The 17,194-nt window shown below is 37.7% G+C and overlaps 1 pseudogene; it reads left to right on the forward strand.

Moving 5' to 3' along the window:
- LOC148125512 (uncharacterized) overlaps positions 1 to 16,753 on the forward strand; it is a 113,251-nt pseudogene extending 96,498 nt beyond the window's left edge.
- The last annotated feature ends 441 nt before the right edge of the window (positions 16,754 to 17,194 follow it).

Raw genomic sequence — 17,194 nt, forward strand, 5'->3', positions numbered from 1 at the left:
AAACTAGAAATTGAGGGGTGGGGGAGGGTGACCAATCTTTAGAAGCTCTAGAACACAAAAACCAAATCATAAATCCCAAGAAAACAAATCAAACAATGAGGTAGGGAGTGATGAGGAAAAAAGAAAAACTCATACAAGTAGGAGATACAGGAAACAAACTGGCGGACAATCATAAAAGTCTTAAATGCTTATATAAAAATGCTCAAAGCTTGGGGAACAAACAGGGTGAACTTGAAGCAATAGTAGATGAGGTAAACTATGACAACGTTGCCATTACAGAAACCTAATGGGACAAAACCCATGACTGGAATGTACTGATGGATAGATACAAATTGTTCAAAAGAAACAGATCAACAAAACGAGGTGGAGTTGCACTATCTATCTATCTATCTATCTATCTATCTATCTATCTATCTATCTATCTATAGAAATGCACATGATCAAAGATAAAACCGTACCAGAATATATATGGGTCAATGTAAAAGGGAGAAAAGAGTGACATTGCCATAAGTGTATATTACAGGCCACCCAACCACTCAGAAGAAATAAACAAACTCTTTGGCAACCAGTTAAAAATGTATGTAGAAAGAATACCACAGTAGTAATGGGAGACTTCAACTATAAAAAGTCGGGTTTCAGAGTCAAGAAAAAGGTGAAATATTTAGGTGTTATGTTGACAAACACAAATATAAAACTGTTCGAAAATAACTATGTACCTCTTTGGAAGGGTATTAAACAGAATTTACAAAGATGGGAGAAATTGCATTTATCATTACTGGGAAGAATGTCTGTAATCAAGATGAATATTTTACCAAAGTTGCTTTTTTAAATTTCAGATGTTACCAATACTCACAACTGTCAACCCATTTCAACAATGGCAGAAGAATATCTCTAAGTTCATATGGCAAGGGGAAAAAACCAAGAATTAAATACAAGCTATTGCAAGATGCCAAGGAAAGAGGGGGGTGTTGGGCCTACCTGATATGAAATTGTATTTTGATGCATGTTTCTTGACCTCAAATTAGAGGGCCATGAATTAAGATTTGGATAGAATAAAAGTAAAGTTAATGTTGATTTTAATAACCATTTTGTTAGACGTGAAATACTAAGAGTTTGGAATAAATATAAAACAAGGCTCTCCACAAAGCTGCCCCTTTGAGTGTCACCACAGGAAGCTTTTTTAAAGAAAAGAAATGGTGGCAAAGCCAAATTGGCTGAAGTACTGTAAAATTTTATCTTCTAATTCTGGTGACCCAATATGAAAGCCGAGGGAAGAACTTGAATCAGAAGGTTATGCTTGCCATTGATTTACTTCTCAGCAACTGAAAGAAAGATTCAGATTGGATAAAAAGTGCTATTGATTTGACTTAGTTAAATGTGGCAATGATGAACGTATTATTGCTATGATTTATAAAAAGTTATTGAAATTGAAGTTGAAAAATTAATATGTAAAACATTGTATGATTCAGTGGGCAAGGAATTTTGGATATAATGCGATGCTTGAACAATGGGAAAATATGTGGGCGAAGGGTTTAAAATTTATATTAAATTATAATCTAAAAGAGAATTTCTATAAGATGGGTATTTGGTATTTAATACCAGATAAGTTATCTAAATGTATAAAGGCATGTCAAATGAATGTTGGAAGTGTAAAAATAAAGAAGGGACTTTTCAATCATCTATGGAGGACATGTGATAAAGCAAAAAAATATTTGGAGTATGGTTTATATTTTAATACAGAAAATTCTGAAAATGGAGATAAAAATGAAAGCAGAACTTTTCCTTTTGGGTCTAATGGAAAGCGAACTGGAGAAAAAATTGGAACTTTGTTATTATACATGTTGACAACAGCAAGACTATTATATGTACAAAAATGGAAGTACGCTTCAATTCCTACCATGGACAAATGGTTGCAGAAGTTGATGGAATTGGCTGAAATGGCAAAACTGATTACTTTGATTAAAGAAAAGAATATAAGTTCTTTTGTTTCCACATGGAAACCGCTTCTGAACTTTGTGCTTGAAGTGGAAAAGAATGGAACTCTTGACTTTGTGTTTTATAGATTAGATTGATAGATCTTCATAGAAATGACTTGTTCATACTATTATGGAGTTATTAAGTTGTGATTTGATGTTAATGCATTATTTTACTGATCAGAGAGAGTCAATTATCCTTTTATCCCACCCATCTTTCCTCACTTCTCTTCTCCCTTTCCCCTCCCCCTCACAGCTCTTCTATTTATTTTTGTATTTTATAATGCTCTAGAACTTAATAAAAAGGTTTTTTTTAAGGTTATGAGCAATTTCATACGCTTATTCAATTATTAACGTCAAGATGCAAGATGTAAACATTAATACACCTCTTGCCTCCAGCAGATAACAGATAATCAGAGTTGGAAGGGATCTTGTAGGTCATCTAGTCCAACCCCCCCGCCCAAGCAGGAGACCCTGCACCATTTTTGACAAATGGCAGTCCAATCTCTTCTTGAAGGTCTCAAGTGATGGCGCTCCCACATCTTCTGAGGGCAAGGCGTTCCATTGGCTGATTGTTTTCACTGTCAGAAAATTTCTTCTTATTTCCAGGTTAAATCTCTTCTTGTTTAGTTTTCATCCATTATTCCTTGTCTGGCCTACAGGTGCTTTGGAAAATAGCCTGACCCTTTCCTCTCTGTGGCAGCCCCTCAAATATTGGAAGACTGCTATCATGTCTCCCCTGGTCCTTCTCTTCACTAGACTAGCCAAGCCAAGTTCCTGTAACCGTTCTTCATATGTTTTAGTCTCCAGTCCCCTAATTATCCTGGTTGCTCCTCTCTGTACTTTTTCTAGAGTCTCAACATCTTTTTTATAATGTGGTGACCAAAACTGGATGCAGGACTCTAGGTGTGGTCTTATTAAGGCTTTATAGAGTGATATTAGTACCTCCCTTGATCTTGATTGTATCCCTCTGTTAATGCAACTTAGGATTGCATTTGCTTTTTTGCACCAGCATTTTATTTTAGTTGGGCTCATCCTTAGAAAATGGAGTATCTCAGGAATGTTTCAAGATATAAATCAGAAATCTTGATTCTTCTGGATATTTAACCATGTGCAGATTATCGGTGTTTAGGAAGCTTAACAGGTTGTCATTGAATACAAAGGGGAAAAAATGCAATGGAAGAATGGGGCCTGCGGGGCCTGTGCATGTTTTGTTTTCTTCCAACCTTCTTTTAATCCTTATTTATTCTGGCAATGCCTAAATGGAACTATGATTCCACCCACATTTTGATTTTGATTTAGGATACAGTAAAACATTGATGTATTTCAACGACATAACTGATAAAAATGTCAATTTATTTGAATGGGACATATACACAATGGTGTCTGATAACTGCCTATGTTAAGTATGCTCTTTAAGATTTATTTTAAAACTTTTGGCTTATTTTACAGTTTCTTATCACTTATCTTACCTCAACTTTGTCTTCATTACATTGTTATAGCAATGAGAAATGTGTAGGGTAGAAAATAATGTAGCATAGTCTTATTTTATATGCATCAGTATAAGGAGGGCTGAAGATTAAATGGGTAGGACTGCCATAGAAATGTGATCAACTGTTACATCTGTACAAGAGCGGTCTTCGGAAAATAGCATGACATTTTGCAGTATTAATCAATTTCTTGCCAGTATTCTGGGAGATTTGGATTTGAAAACACTCAAATTATCAGCCTAGTAAATCAAAATAGCTTTAGTGTACAGTTGGTAATATAAACAGAGCTATTTTGCATGATATTCAGATTGCATTGGCTTAACTTGTTCAGCATATTATATCAAAATACATACTATTTTAGGGCTGCCTAAGTGTTAGAGTACTATCCTATATTTCACAGGGCAACAATCCCTCTGCCACAAATCATTTTGAGTGAAAACAGAAAAGCCAGCTGGTTAGAATGTAACTTATTTTTATTGTTAAAATCAGTTCCAAAGTGGATAATTCATATGTAAAATTACACAGTCCAGAGTTAAAGTTGTCTACTTGCATCACCAGTTACAGTGAATCACCAAAACCACACCTAATTCCAGTATAATTCAGGGTAGATTTTTGTATTTTAACAAAGCAATAATTATATAATAATGCAAAAGCAATAATTTTGAAGGTGTGCCTTGTTATACGCATCTTATATCCATGCTTTGTGCATTGGGTCCCAAATTGTTTCCAGTTGCATCTCAATGTGATGGTTATTACCTATAAAGTTCTAAATGGTATGACACTGAAATCATGAGGTGTGCTATAAACCTGTGTGTTTTCCCTAAATATTTTTCCTTTGAACTCCCAATGACTGGTAAGTACTATTAAGACAGGACTTAAATTCTGGCATATTCTTTATTTGAAAATTAGCTATGCTCTCTAGAAGTTATATAGAAGTATTTATCTAAAAGTATTCTGTGATGTGTCTATTGCCTTGTACATTCCTTTTGCATTTGGAAAGTTGTCTTCCTATGCTTATTTAATACTGGGTTTTAATTAGCAAGTGAAAAATTATATAAATTAAACAGTGTACTGATTTTCATTTTCATGAAACCAATAATACTAAAATGTAACTATAGAAAAAACACATTTTTTATGGGAAAATAAAATATATAGCAAGAAATAAGTTCCCATTTTAGAGAAAACCACAAGATGCAGACATTACAGTGGCTAATTCTGGTCAGACATATACATGTGAGCATTATTTTGGTGTAAGTTATGATGCATCCGTACTCATATGATATTGTCAGAATACAATTATGCAGAATACAATTTTCATTCATTTTCTTTGAACATTTCCTTATTTAAATCTGTCCTAATTATTTAATAAGTCAGAAGAAGACATAACTTATTTTGGACAAGAATATGGGTCATTTTGTTATTCAATAAAAAGTCAATTCAAATAATACATTATCCACATTGGGATCATTATTTTTTTAAATAAAAATTATTAAGAAAATATAAGATAAGCGCATGGGCAAAAATATCTCTTTCATGTCATTACTTTCAATCTATTCACTTCAGTTATGGTAACTTAACTATATTTTGTTAATCTAGAATTATTTTCTTCTACCATTTTTTTTAGCATTTCAGTTGGTTGAAATTTTAATAGATGGGGGTTAAGATGCAGTATTTAGCTATATAGGCCAAATTGATTTAATAATCTGTAAACTGTGACAAGAAATGTAATTGTCCTATACTACAAGGATAGTTCTTCAACTACACAGTTTATTCATATGTATAATCTAAATAATTGAGTACCTATTCATATAACAGAACATTTTCTCAAATGCAAACATAATTTAATAGATGGTTATATCCATACAGATGGATAAAAAGAATGCCATAATATAATTGGTTTGCTTTTGATTATATTATAAATTCAAATTTACTTAAACAATAAATGTGGATAAGGTAGAAATTTTATAATGTTCTGATTCTCAGCGAAAAATTGGGCTTGTGAGACACATATTTTCAAGTTATTAATTACAGTTGCAGAGGTACATCTGTTAATAATGTATTTTGGAAGTATATTATGTGGATGTTTGTGTGGTATGAATGCGTACAGAGTAACTTAAATAAGATATGCAATTTTTAAACAACAATTGGGTTATATCCTTCAAACGTGAATTGTTTTTGTCTACTGACATATGTTTAAAGCTTATTCTGTTATTATTATTAGGAAAAAGAGCCAGTTTGGTGATATCAATAAATGGGAGTCATTAAACCTCACTCTGGGGGAAAGGTGAACACTCTCAAAATGAGTATTATTTTGAGATTAATTTATATTCTGAGAGAAATTCCTGTTCTTATATCTGGAAAATATTTTCAGAAAATAAATTCTTTGTTTAGAAAATGTTAATAGAGATCTTCAATTCTTAGAATATGCGTTAATATTCAGAAAATGCAATTGGCAATTTTTGAGGGAAGGTTTGGTGTTCCAAATTTAGAGCTACTGGTATATCATCAATATTTTCCTATGCCTATTGTCAAGTATTAAATACTGGAGGCTAAGAATTAGTGTTAATTTTCCAATTTTGGCATCTATGGAATGTATGTATGTGGGTGTGTGTGTGTGTATGTATATGTATATGTATGTATGTGTGTGTGTATATATATATATATATATATATATATATATATATATATATATATATATCTCACCTTTGTCAGGGGTGGGATTCGAATTTCTTAACAATTGGTTCTGTGGGTGTGGCCTAATTTGTGGGTGTGGCTTGGTGGTCATGTGACTGGGTGAGCATGGCTTGTATCTAAATATTATAAATATTTATGTATTGAATTTTTTTATAAAAAAGAGCAACTTTTACCCAAAAGCAAGCAAAGCAGGAAGGCAGATTGAGTTGCTCACAGAATCACAGATTCACTTAGAGATCTATCTATCTGCAATCGGCTACCTGAGTCTGCACTGAAAAGCTTCAGTCCTAAGGAAGGTTCGGCTCTGCTTTTAGATTAGTTATAAAGCATGAAATCCAAGGAGCTAATCTAAAACTCTCGGCAGAGCAGAAAAGCTGATGGTTGGGGGAAAAAAAGGAAAAATAGTAACTTACCAAACCAGGCAAGTTGGATGGCTCACATGCCAGGTAAGGAGTGAGTAGGCGGGGAGGGGAGGGGCCAGCCAGTTTAGCGATTTTCTGGTTCTCCGAACTGGGGACAATCGTGTGTGCAGCCTTTGCAAGAAATCATCAGCTGTGCCACCTGGACAGCTGACAAGCGCTGCACTCAGGTGCACAGCGTTTGAAAATCCTCTTGTTTCCTGCTTTTTCAACCTCAGCTGTGCCGTGCAAAGCCGCTGACGAGGGAAAAACAGGGAATAAAGGACAGCCAAGAGCCCAGGCAGGTGAGTGGGCCAAACACCGAACCGGTTTAGTGTCAGCTGCTCTTTGCAGCTACAGGTTCTATAGAATTGGGCTGAACTGGTAGCATCCCATCCCTGACCCTTCTTTGGGTGGACAGTATTAGGATCAAATACATTAGAACTCTAGTATTTCTGGAAATAATTACCAGTATGTAAATGAGAAAGTTATAAAAAATATATAGTGTCTAATAAAAAAAGATTTAATCCCTTTTCCAATGCTAAATTAACTTTACAGGGACATCCAACTTTAAAAGTTGGGGAAAAGATGGTGATAATAAAAAGTTGGATAGAAGCAGGAATATTGACTTTGAACCAACTGACAGACAATGAAGACAAATTTAACTGCCAAGTCACAGAGCTGTTATTTTAAGTACATTTCCATCCAGGATAGACCAAAACCATCATTAAAAATTGAATAATTAAATAACAATGTTCTACCTTTCCTGTAAACCAATTCCAGGTGTTATTGAGCATGTAATTGTTGGTTGTTGTATTTATCAGGCAGCAAATTTTAATAAGCCATCTTTTACAGCACAGAATTGTGCTGTAAAATTGTTTTAGTCTTGGTTGATTGACTTAAAAGCCTTATAAATTCACACTTGTAAAGAAAGGAATGGCAAACGAAAGTGCCCTTGTTAGCAGGGGAAAAGAATTTAGGCCTTAATATTATTTATTATATTGTTTACAGATATTGGTCCTTAAGCATTCTTTCAAGCACGATCATCTTAAAAGGAGGCTGTAATTCTGATTGCATGACAGTTCTGACATAAGAATTTTACTTTCTGAAATTTCTTCTTCCTCTTAAGTATTCACAAAGAAGATGTCCTGGGTTAATTTTTTTTCTTAATTTGGCCTTAAGCTTAATTTTTTGAAAACTGACATAAAATGATGGGCACCAGAACATTCAGGAATAAATCTCATCCATTTCATTATATCTTTTTTGTCCCCCAGATGAATACAAAAATATATCTCATAGATTATTTGGAATACTTTTAAGTATTACTGTAGTTGTGGTTGTAGTGAAGTAGGCAGTTAATGACTGATATTATTAATCAGTAACAAAAACTCTCAGGAAATCTATTTGAAGATCTTTGATTGACAGATTGGTCTTTAACATAGTTACTATATGCTAATTGAAGCATTTTTTTGGAAAAGTGAAACATGCCTTTACCTGTAATGGTATCTGCTGAAATAGTGACATGTGTTTTGTTCGCCTCCTAATTAATCACATTGTATTAAGCATATATCTACTTGGTTGCCGAAGTTACTTATGTACAGGTGTATTTTTTCCCGAAGCTATTTCAGGGATTTTTTTATTACCATTAATCTTTTCAGAGGGTGTATATAATTTATCTCACCAGCCATCACAATTCCCAGAGGGTAAATTACTCTAGAGTCTTGGTGCCCTCATACTGTATCAAATTGACCTACTCCTTGTTTGCCATTTTTGTGTACTACATTGCTTATTTAACAAGAAACAGAATGATTGTGATTCTGAGAAGGTCCTTTGATAGTAGTTTTGACACTTGCCTGAATAATGACCCTCATTATGGAGACCATGGCAGGCTCTAAAACTCCTGATTTATGAATATATCACAGAATCTGCATCACAGCTTCTCCTACTCCCTTCCTCTTGATACTTGAATAAGCTCTTTGAAATGAGTGGAAATGAGATAATTGTATGGTTATGATAATTAATATAACCTCATTTTTTGGTCTTTACAAAAGTACGTCATTTAATTTTATTGGGTTTTTTTTCCAGATTATTAGGAATATTTGACAAACTGATATAAAAACCCTGTTTCATATACAATAAGCAATTTAGTCTTATCATAGAAGAAAAGAAGTTGGCAACACTTCTTTTGTTGTTAGATCTCTAGTTGTCCTCCTACCTTTTAAAGATTTGCACTTGTGGGCAATATTCAGTCCAGAATGCCATTTTTTAAATCTATGACAGCATATCAGATATTCTACTCAGGTAGTAATTTTGAAGTCTAGTATTGGGAACTTGTATGTTCTTCAGATGCTGTAGAACTCCCAACAGTCTTTGCAATCATGGCCTGTATTCACGGCAGAAGCCCCTGCAAAGCTTACTGAAGGGTGCTTCTGGGTTGAAAGGAGAGAAGCTTTAGTTGCAGTTCAATAGTATCTGAAGAGCACAGGTTCCCCATTGTTGCTGTATTCCACTCAATCTATAGTTTTTGAGTGTATGATTTTACTTTCTATATCTCATACTCTGCTCAGCATATTCTAAAAGAAGACAAAGCTTATCTTTCAAAATCAGATGACGGTATGCTGCTTACAAAGTAGAATTTTACTCCATAAAATCTAGCATGAATCTATAATGTTGCTATTATATGAAATAGCTACTTAATTAAAAATGGTTTGTGTGTGAATTTGAGCATATCGCTTGAAAAAATGCTCCTTTGTCCCATACCTTGAGGTGGGTTGCCACCTTTCTGTATTAGAATGTTCTCACTCTCTGTCTCTTACCATTCTTCCTCTCTTCATTTATTTACAAAACTTATACAGCTGCCTTTCTTGTACAAGATAAACCTAGATAGCTCAATCAGCCAGTAAAAACATAACATAACATATAAATAATATAAAAAAAATAACTCACAATCATGCACCTTATAGAAAAAAAGATGGTGATTTAACGGAGGCATCTTTACAGTATATTTTATTGTGAGGAACTGTGGGGGCACCAAGCTCATCACAGTATAAAGCTGCGTAAAGATACCTTGATACAGCAGAGAAATATGAATGTTGATTTTTCTCTCTCCAAACCATCCTTGAGTTAGAGCAAACCCAGCACGCCAATGATAACATTCCCACTCTGTTCCATTCCTCTTTGTCTGGATCGTCCTCCATTTTCTTTAAGTGACTCTGGGGATTTAAATTGCTTTCAAGATACCTCCTTGAGTTAATTGTAAATTATATCTTGGAATGATAAGGGTCATCCATGTCACCGGCAGCACAGGCAATTATAGTATATTAAGATGGTTTTGAAATTTATAATCAAAATGCTACCATCTCGTTTATGTTTAGATTTTATGAAGTTAGCTGATCAAAAGCATGACCTTTTCAAAAATAGCCTTCATCTATCTGAGTTAGAGAGTTTTTTTATGTTCATTTATAGACTTTGGCAAACCTAATTTAGACTAGAACAAAACAAAAAAGCCAGCTCACTACCTTCGTAGCAGAAGTATATGGAGGAAGACCTACATGTGAAATATTAAAAGCAGAGAGGCAGAAACTTACTATATCCCTTCCATAAAGACAGTATCCACACACAATACTGTTTGCTTTGTTGCTGTCATGCCTGACACCAGAACAATACTGCAGTTCTGTATTTTTATTTTATTTTTTGTAAGTAAGGGTTTAACAAAACCTGCTAGGCTTTAATAACTATACATGACAGATCTGTCCTCTCGGGCAAGGTTAACTGTTTCTCCCAAGGAGTTAAGTGGCATATAAACTATTGTTCACACCATTTGTGCTAACAGCCTAGCATGACCTCAAATGCTGTAGTGGTCATAGAAGGTATCCAGTACAATACATTTATCAACAAAGGAAAAAAGGACCACCGGGACAGAGCTGACTTAAAGTGTATTAGGGATCTATAAGGATAAATGCCCAACTCTCTCCACAGCAAAAAGTAATTACTGAACCATTGTTTCTATAGTGTTACTATTTTTTTTCATGGTTCTTTAGAAATACAAGCTATTTAGTCCCCGGGATGACATTTGTACTGCATTATATTTCATACAATGCATCTTCTAGACTAAAGTATATAGCAATCTAACAGCTGTGAGAATATTAGGCATTTATATGAAAGTATTGATACAAATAACGGGGGAAGAATCAGATCTGATCAGTACTTGTTATTAAGGTAATGACATAATTTAATTAACACTGCTTGAATAGTCACATTATAGGCATTTGTTTAAAAATTATGCATTCTATTTATATTTTGGATAATCTTGACATATATTAATCTTTCACAAACTACAATAATAATATACGAATTTGTTAGTTGCCATATAATAACAGTTCTCATAGTGAAAAACAGTAAAAATTCAGTTAAAACCAGTAAAAATTCAGTTACAGTTATATACAAAATATAATAAAGTGATTTGTTAAACTATCATTTAAGTAAGCTGTTAAAATGGCAGAAAGTAAAACATCAGAGATAAAATTAGTTAAGATAGTATTTCTGCATATATATCAAATATTAAAATTAAAGTGTGTCAGTCTTAAAAGCTCTCTGCCAGGGTCCAAAGGGATGAATAAATAGGTATTAGGCATGTCTTCTTTGGAAGCTGCTGCAAAACTGGGGATATAGTGTACAGAAAGTCTATTACTGCATTCAACGTAAAAGGACATTGAGGTCAAAGCTTTTCAATGTGATGCTACACTTTAGTTATAATATATGGAAGCATTATTACTCAACATACAATGGTCCTTGATGATGAATTATTATCTCTTGAAAGGACTAATAAGGACTTAATCCATTCAATATTTTGTTGCCATATTTGTACCATTTGAAGCTTCCAGATTGTTGTCAAATCCAGTTCTGTGCAAACTGCATTGCAGTCATCTGAATGAAAGTTTACTAGAATGTGTGCTAGTGAAGACACAATATCTTGCTTGTTCCAGGAAAAATGATAGATGATTCCATAACTGAAGATGATAAAAGTTGCTTCATGCCACAGAGGACAGTTGTGTCTCTATTGACTAATACTGAGCTACAGGCTTTTCTAAATAAATTTGATTTTTCAGCATTATTTATTTGTTGTGTGTTTTTTTTAAAGATGCTTTGCCTCTCTTCCAAAAATAACACTCAATCAATTTTTATAGAAGTCATACAGTTAAAACATGTTTCTGCCAATTGTTAGGTGAAATTGATGGATAGAATAACAAGATTTAGTTGTTTTTTCATAATATTTTGATAAACTTTGCATTCTGAAAAGGCCTTGGTTTAATTAGTAAAATGCTGCACAAGAAAAAGCTGGCTAAATATCTGTTCTGTTTCTCCATCTCTCCCAATATTCATTCTATGAAATTACATATATTTTGCAGAAGCATATTGTAGGAGTAATGAGGGTGCCTACGAAGGAAGAGAGAAAAGAAGATTCACTTTACTGATGTTCAGAAGCGACTTCAGCAATCAGTTCTGGGACAGCTGACCAGTTAGTTTCAGTGGTGGGATTCAAATAATTTAACAACCGGTTTTCTGCCCTAATGACTGCTGGGTAGGCGTAGCTGGGTAGTCATGTGACCGAGTGAGTGTGGCTAACTCAGTATCACTCCATCGAGAGGCATCTTGCCTTCCCTCCCAGCCATTCCTTGCCTTGTCTTTCATGTTACAGTGAAGGAGGAAGTTTTTTCAAAGTCATCTTCCCCTTGATACTCTCCAATAAGATGAGATTTTGCTATCAGAAGACCTGATGTACATTTCCAAGTATGGTTTGTCACCATTGTCTTGGTAAGACTGAATGGAAAGTGTCGTGACTAGAAGGATTGACCCTGCTGGGAGTTTTGACTCTGATACCTCTGAAGATGGAAGGTTTGAGCCTGCTGTGAATGTGGAGTCTGGATTATCAGAGGAGGATGAGAGATGGTCGGAGAGACAATCCTCTCCAGAACCTTCGACTTCGTTCATGCAAACAGCTGATCCACAAAATGAGCCAGAGGTTTCTAGCGAGGAGGACACTGACGGATGTTGGCTTGATGCTAGAACTAAGAGAAGATTGAAACGTCAATCACAATCTGAAAGGAGGCGTCAAGCCAGACATTGATTAGAGAGATTGACACGCCCATCCAGGGGATTTAAGGAGGCGTGTTGACTCTCAATCTTTGCTTGGACAAAGTGCTTTGTGGATTTGAAAGAATACGTTTGAAGCGGCCGTTGTGATTTATGAACAATTCTGAATTGCCAGACAGATTCCGGAAAGACTGCCAAGGACTGGGAAAACAGTGCAGTTAACTATTTTGGGTCTGGTTTTTTTCTTGTTTGAATATTTTGTACTCTGGAACTTTGTATTCTCACCTGTGGATACAGGTGAGACATAACAGGAAAATATAAAGAATAACACAGTTGGAAGGAACCTTGGAGGTTTTCTAGTCCAACCCCTGCTCAAGCTTGAGACTCTATACTATTATAGACAATTTTTTAAAAAAAAAAACCTCCAGTGATGGTATATGTTGAGGTAATTCCCCATTAGGAGAATGAGTGCATACAGGGAAATGTAGTGAGAGTGATGTTGAATAACATCAGTCTGGCTGGGCAGAGCAGGGGAGAGGTAGAGCAAGGGAGAAGGAATTCAGAGGAAGACCCAGGCCCACCCCCTCTTCATCCTAGGGCACGCAGGGAGGAACAGAGAAGGGAGCAATGTCAGTTGCATGGCTTACAGGGAGGAAAGGGCCCTGATTCCCTTCATTAGCTGCAGCTGGGAACACAGTGTATGAAAAAGGAAGCTGCGCGCAGCAAGCTGTTGGGAACAAACATGACTTTATCTTGTATCGTCATGCCTTGTCTGTGTTCCTGGCATCTACCCAACTGTGTGAGTTTTGCCATGCTTTCATATCTAAAATTCCTTCAACAGCCATCTCAAGCTAATTACTTCAGCTTGGTTTCTTTGGATTTTTAGTTACAGTTTGTATGTGCCTTGTTTTGGACTGAATTTTCTACAGTTAAAGGCTGTTCCTGGGGGTGTTTTTCTCCAGTCGAAGGCAACCTGGACCTTGGGGGCAAAGTTGGAGATAATAAAGGGACTCTCATCACTTATTTGACTGTGTTGCCTTTGTGCCATGCCCTGAGTCATCACACTTACTTTCATGGGTAGCTGCAGTGAGCAGAATGATGCCCCATGGGCTGGAAGGTAAGGCTGACAGCTGGAAAGGGAGATCCACTCTGAGCTTGCAGGGGGCACAGTGAGGCTCAACCGCCTTTCGGGCCCTGCTCTGTGCTGCCACCTGCTCACCCTCCCCTCTGCCTCAGGTCCCGCATCCATGACAGGGACATGCCACTTCCAGGCCAGTCTGGCTGGAAGGTGGGTGAGCAGACAGCCCTCAGGGGAGACATATTCTCTCAGACCTCCCACCCGGAGGCCACTGCTCTGCTCAATGCGGCTGCCCACAAAGTTAAGGCCCATGTTCAGCCGAAGCATGTGGACCAGTGGGTGGGTGAGGAAGGACCAGCTAGGAAGAAGTCGCCACACTGAACCCAAAGATGAGCTACTTGGCACCAAAGATGGGAGCAGGTCACTACCGAGGCCAATCCTGGATGGGCAGGTCTCTCTCCCCACTGGCACTTTCCCGAATTTTGTGATGTGCTCCATGACCTTCTGCAAGTCCCTCTGGCACCGCGAGGTATGTGTGTGTTTTCTCTGTATGTTTAAGGCCGAGAAGGAGGAGATGAGTTGGCCAAACTTTCCCACTTCTCTTCACAGCCAAAGCTGCTTGGAAGGCAGACGCCGTGGCCTGTCCCTTTATGGTACTTTGATGCTGCCCACCATCCAGCCCTGTGCAAAGGCAGCCAAGTGGGCCCTTTGCCGCCAAAGTAAAAGGGCTCAACTGTCCCGGTCCCAGTTGCTCCACAAGCTGAAGCTGGGTGGTGGGAGGGGAGGGAGGGACAAAGAAAGAGGCAGTCATGGGGGAAGAATCAGAGAGAGTGAGTGAGGGCCCTCTGAAGGAGGGGAAGTTGAGAAGAGGTAAGTGAGCCAACCCAATGAAAGTGAGATCATGGTGGAAACATGTGGGAGCAAGCGGGGCAGTGGGGACAGGTGTCCCTTTAGAAAGGCAGGAGGTGGCACATCCCCCCCGAGGGCAAGCGGGTGGCATATGGGCAGAAGATGGTGAGAACCAGGCCTGCAAGTCAGCTGAGCTTTGCCATGTACAACCCAAAGCATCCCTTCAGTCGAGCGCTTTACCTTCGCAGGCAGCTGCGGTGAGCAGAGCGGGTGAGGCATGGAAATCATCTGGGCCATGTGGCCAGTGTGGTAGGTCACGGTGAAGGCAGGCAAGCGGGCAAAGGGCAGAGATCAGCTGGGTTGTGGGATCTGGGAAAGTGAGCTAGCGAAGGACGAAAGAGCAACTGGACCATGGGCGTGAGTCTAGGCACCAGCCAAGGCAGGCAAGGTGAGATAAGGAGTGGCCAGGAGGGGTAGGGCAGGATAGGGTGGGGTCAGCTAGTTGTGGGATCAGCCGGTTCTCTGAACTGTACAAAAAGTTAACAACTGGTTCACTCAAGCCTGCCCGAACCAGATGAACCTCTGGTTAGTTTAATAAGTTGATGGTTTTTTATACATTTTTGGTTTTTTGCCGTTTTGGGGCTGGGATTTGTGTGTCTTTTATTATTTAACTAATGTTCTTTTGTTGCCTACTCAAGATGGTAACTAGCCCTCAGGGTGGGGGAAATGCTAATCCCAAGTGTTCGTTTCCTTCCTATCAATCACATCTGATCAGTTTCAGCTTGCTTCCCTTGTATTGCCTCTTCGAGATCGCTGCTGCTTTGCTTTCCCTAGTAAATGAGGGAGGTCTGGTTTTATGAATGAAACATTATTTCTATTCATGAAACTTAGTCTCATTCAGGCTGTTTGCTTGAGGCTGTTTCTGAGGGCAGAAGCGGAAATCACTCTCCTTCTGTAAGTTCTTTTTCTTCAGGCTATTTCTGAGGGAAGGAGGGGTGAGGGAGTTTTGGTGTCGGGAGTTTGATTTTTCTGGAATACTGACACAGTGGCTGTGTAATCAAGGATGATTGTTACCCCAGTATCACCAAACACTCGTAGTCCTCCCCTCCCCGTTGTAAAAGTTAGGAGGGGCTCACCTTCCGGGCTGCTCCTTAGCGGCATGGCAAGGCCGATGAGGGTGGCATGGACTAGAATAGAAATAACATAGTTGGAAGGGACCTTGGAGGTCTTCTAGTCCAACCCCCTGCTTAGGCAGGAAACCCAATACTATTTCAGGCAAATGGTTGTCCAATTTCTTCTTAAATACTTCCAGAGTTGGAGCATTTACAACTTCTGGAGGCAAATTGTTCCACTGATTAATTGTTCTCACCGTCTGGAAATTTCTCCTTAGTTCTAAGTTGCTTCTCTCCTTGATTAGTTTTCACCCACTGATCCTTGTCCTACCCTCAGGGATTTGGAAAATAGCTTGACTCCCCTCTTCTTTGGGGCAGACCCTGAGATATTGAAATACTGCTATCGTTTCTCCCCTATTCCTCCTTTTCATTAAACTAGCCATGCCCAGTTCCTGCAACCATTCTTCATATGTTTTAGCCTTCAATCCCCTAATCATCTTTGTTGCTCTTCAACGAAGTCTCAACATCTTTTTTACATTGTGGTGACCAAAACTGGATGCAGTATTCCAAGTGTGGCTTTACCAAGGCATTATCAAGTGGTATTAACACTACATATAATCTTGATTCTACCCCTCTATTTATGCAGCCTAGAATTGTGTTGGCTTTTTTGGCAGCTGCAGCACACTGCTGGCTTATATTTAAATGACTGTCCACTAGGACTCCAAGATCCCTCTCACAGTTACTACTATTGAGCGAGGTATCACATATACTGTACCTGTGCATTTGGTTTTTCTTGCTTAAATATAGAACCTTACTTTTTTCACCGTTGGATTTCATTTTTTTAGTTAGTGCCCAATGTTCAAGTCTGTCAAGATCCTTCTGTAGCTTAAGCCTATCTTCTGGAGTGTTGACTATTCCTGCTAACTTGGGGTTGTCTATAAATTTGATGAGTTCTCTATCTATCCCTTTGTCCAAATCATTAATGAAGATGTTGAAGAGTACCGGGCCTAAAACAGAGCCTACTTCCTTCCATGTAAATGCAGTTCCATTGAGGACTACATGTTGAGTGCGGTTAGTCAGCCAGCTATGAATCATCTGGTGCTGATGCTGTCTAACCACATTTTTCTATCTTATCAAGTAGTAGGTTATGGTCTACTTCATCAAACGCTTTACTGAAGTTCAAGTAAATTTCATCTACAGCATTCCTCTGGTCCACTCATTTTGTCACTTTGTCAAAAAATGCAATAAGATATGTCTGGCATGATTTGTTTTTGACAAACCCATGTTGGCTCTTGGTTATTACTTCCTTTGCTTCTAGGTGTTGACTGTGTCAGCGTTCTAACCAAACTCTCCACCTCAAATTCAGCACCCAGAAACGAAGTCCATCCAAGTAAGAATTTATTAGATAACTCATATTGGCACATCTGGGGAAAACCCGAATCTGAATTCCTGCATTTTTCCCTGCTACACTAAAGCTCACACCCAGCCCCTATTGATGATCCTCAAG

Source organism: Pseudonaja textilis, chromosome 5 (assembly GCF_049901715.1).
Source record: "Pseudonaja textilis isolate UNSWEBS1 chromosome 5, rPseTex1.2, whole genome shotgun sequence".
Lineage (NCBI taxonomy): Eukaryota > Metazoa > Chordata > Lepidosauria > Squamata > Elapidae > Pseudonaja > Pseudonaja textilis.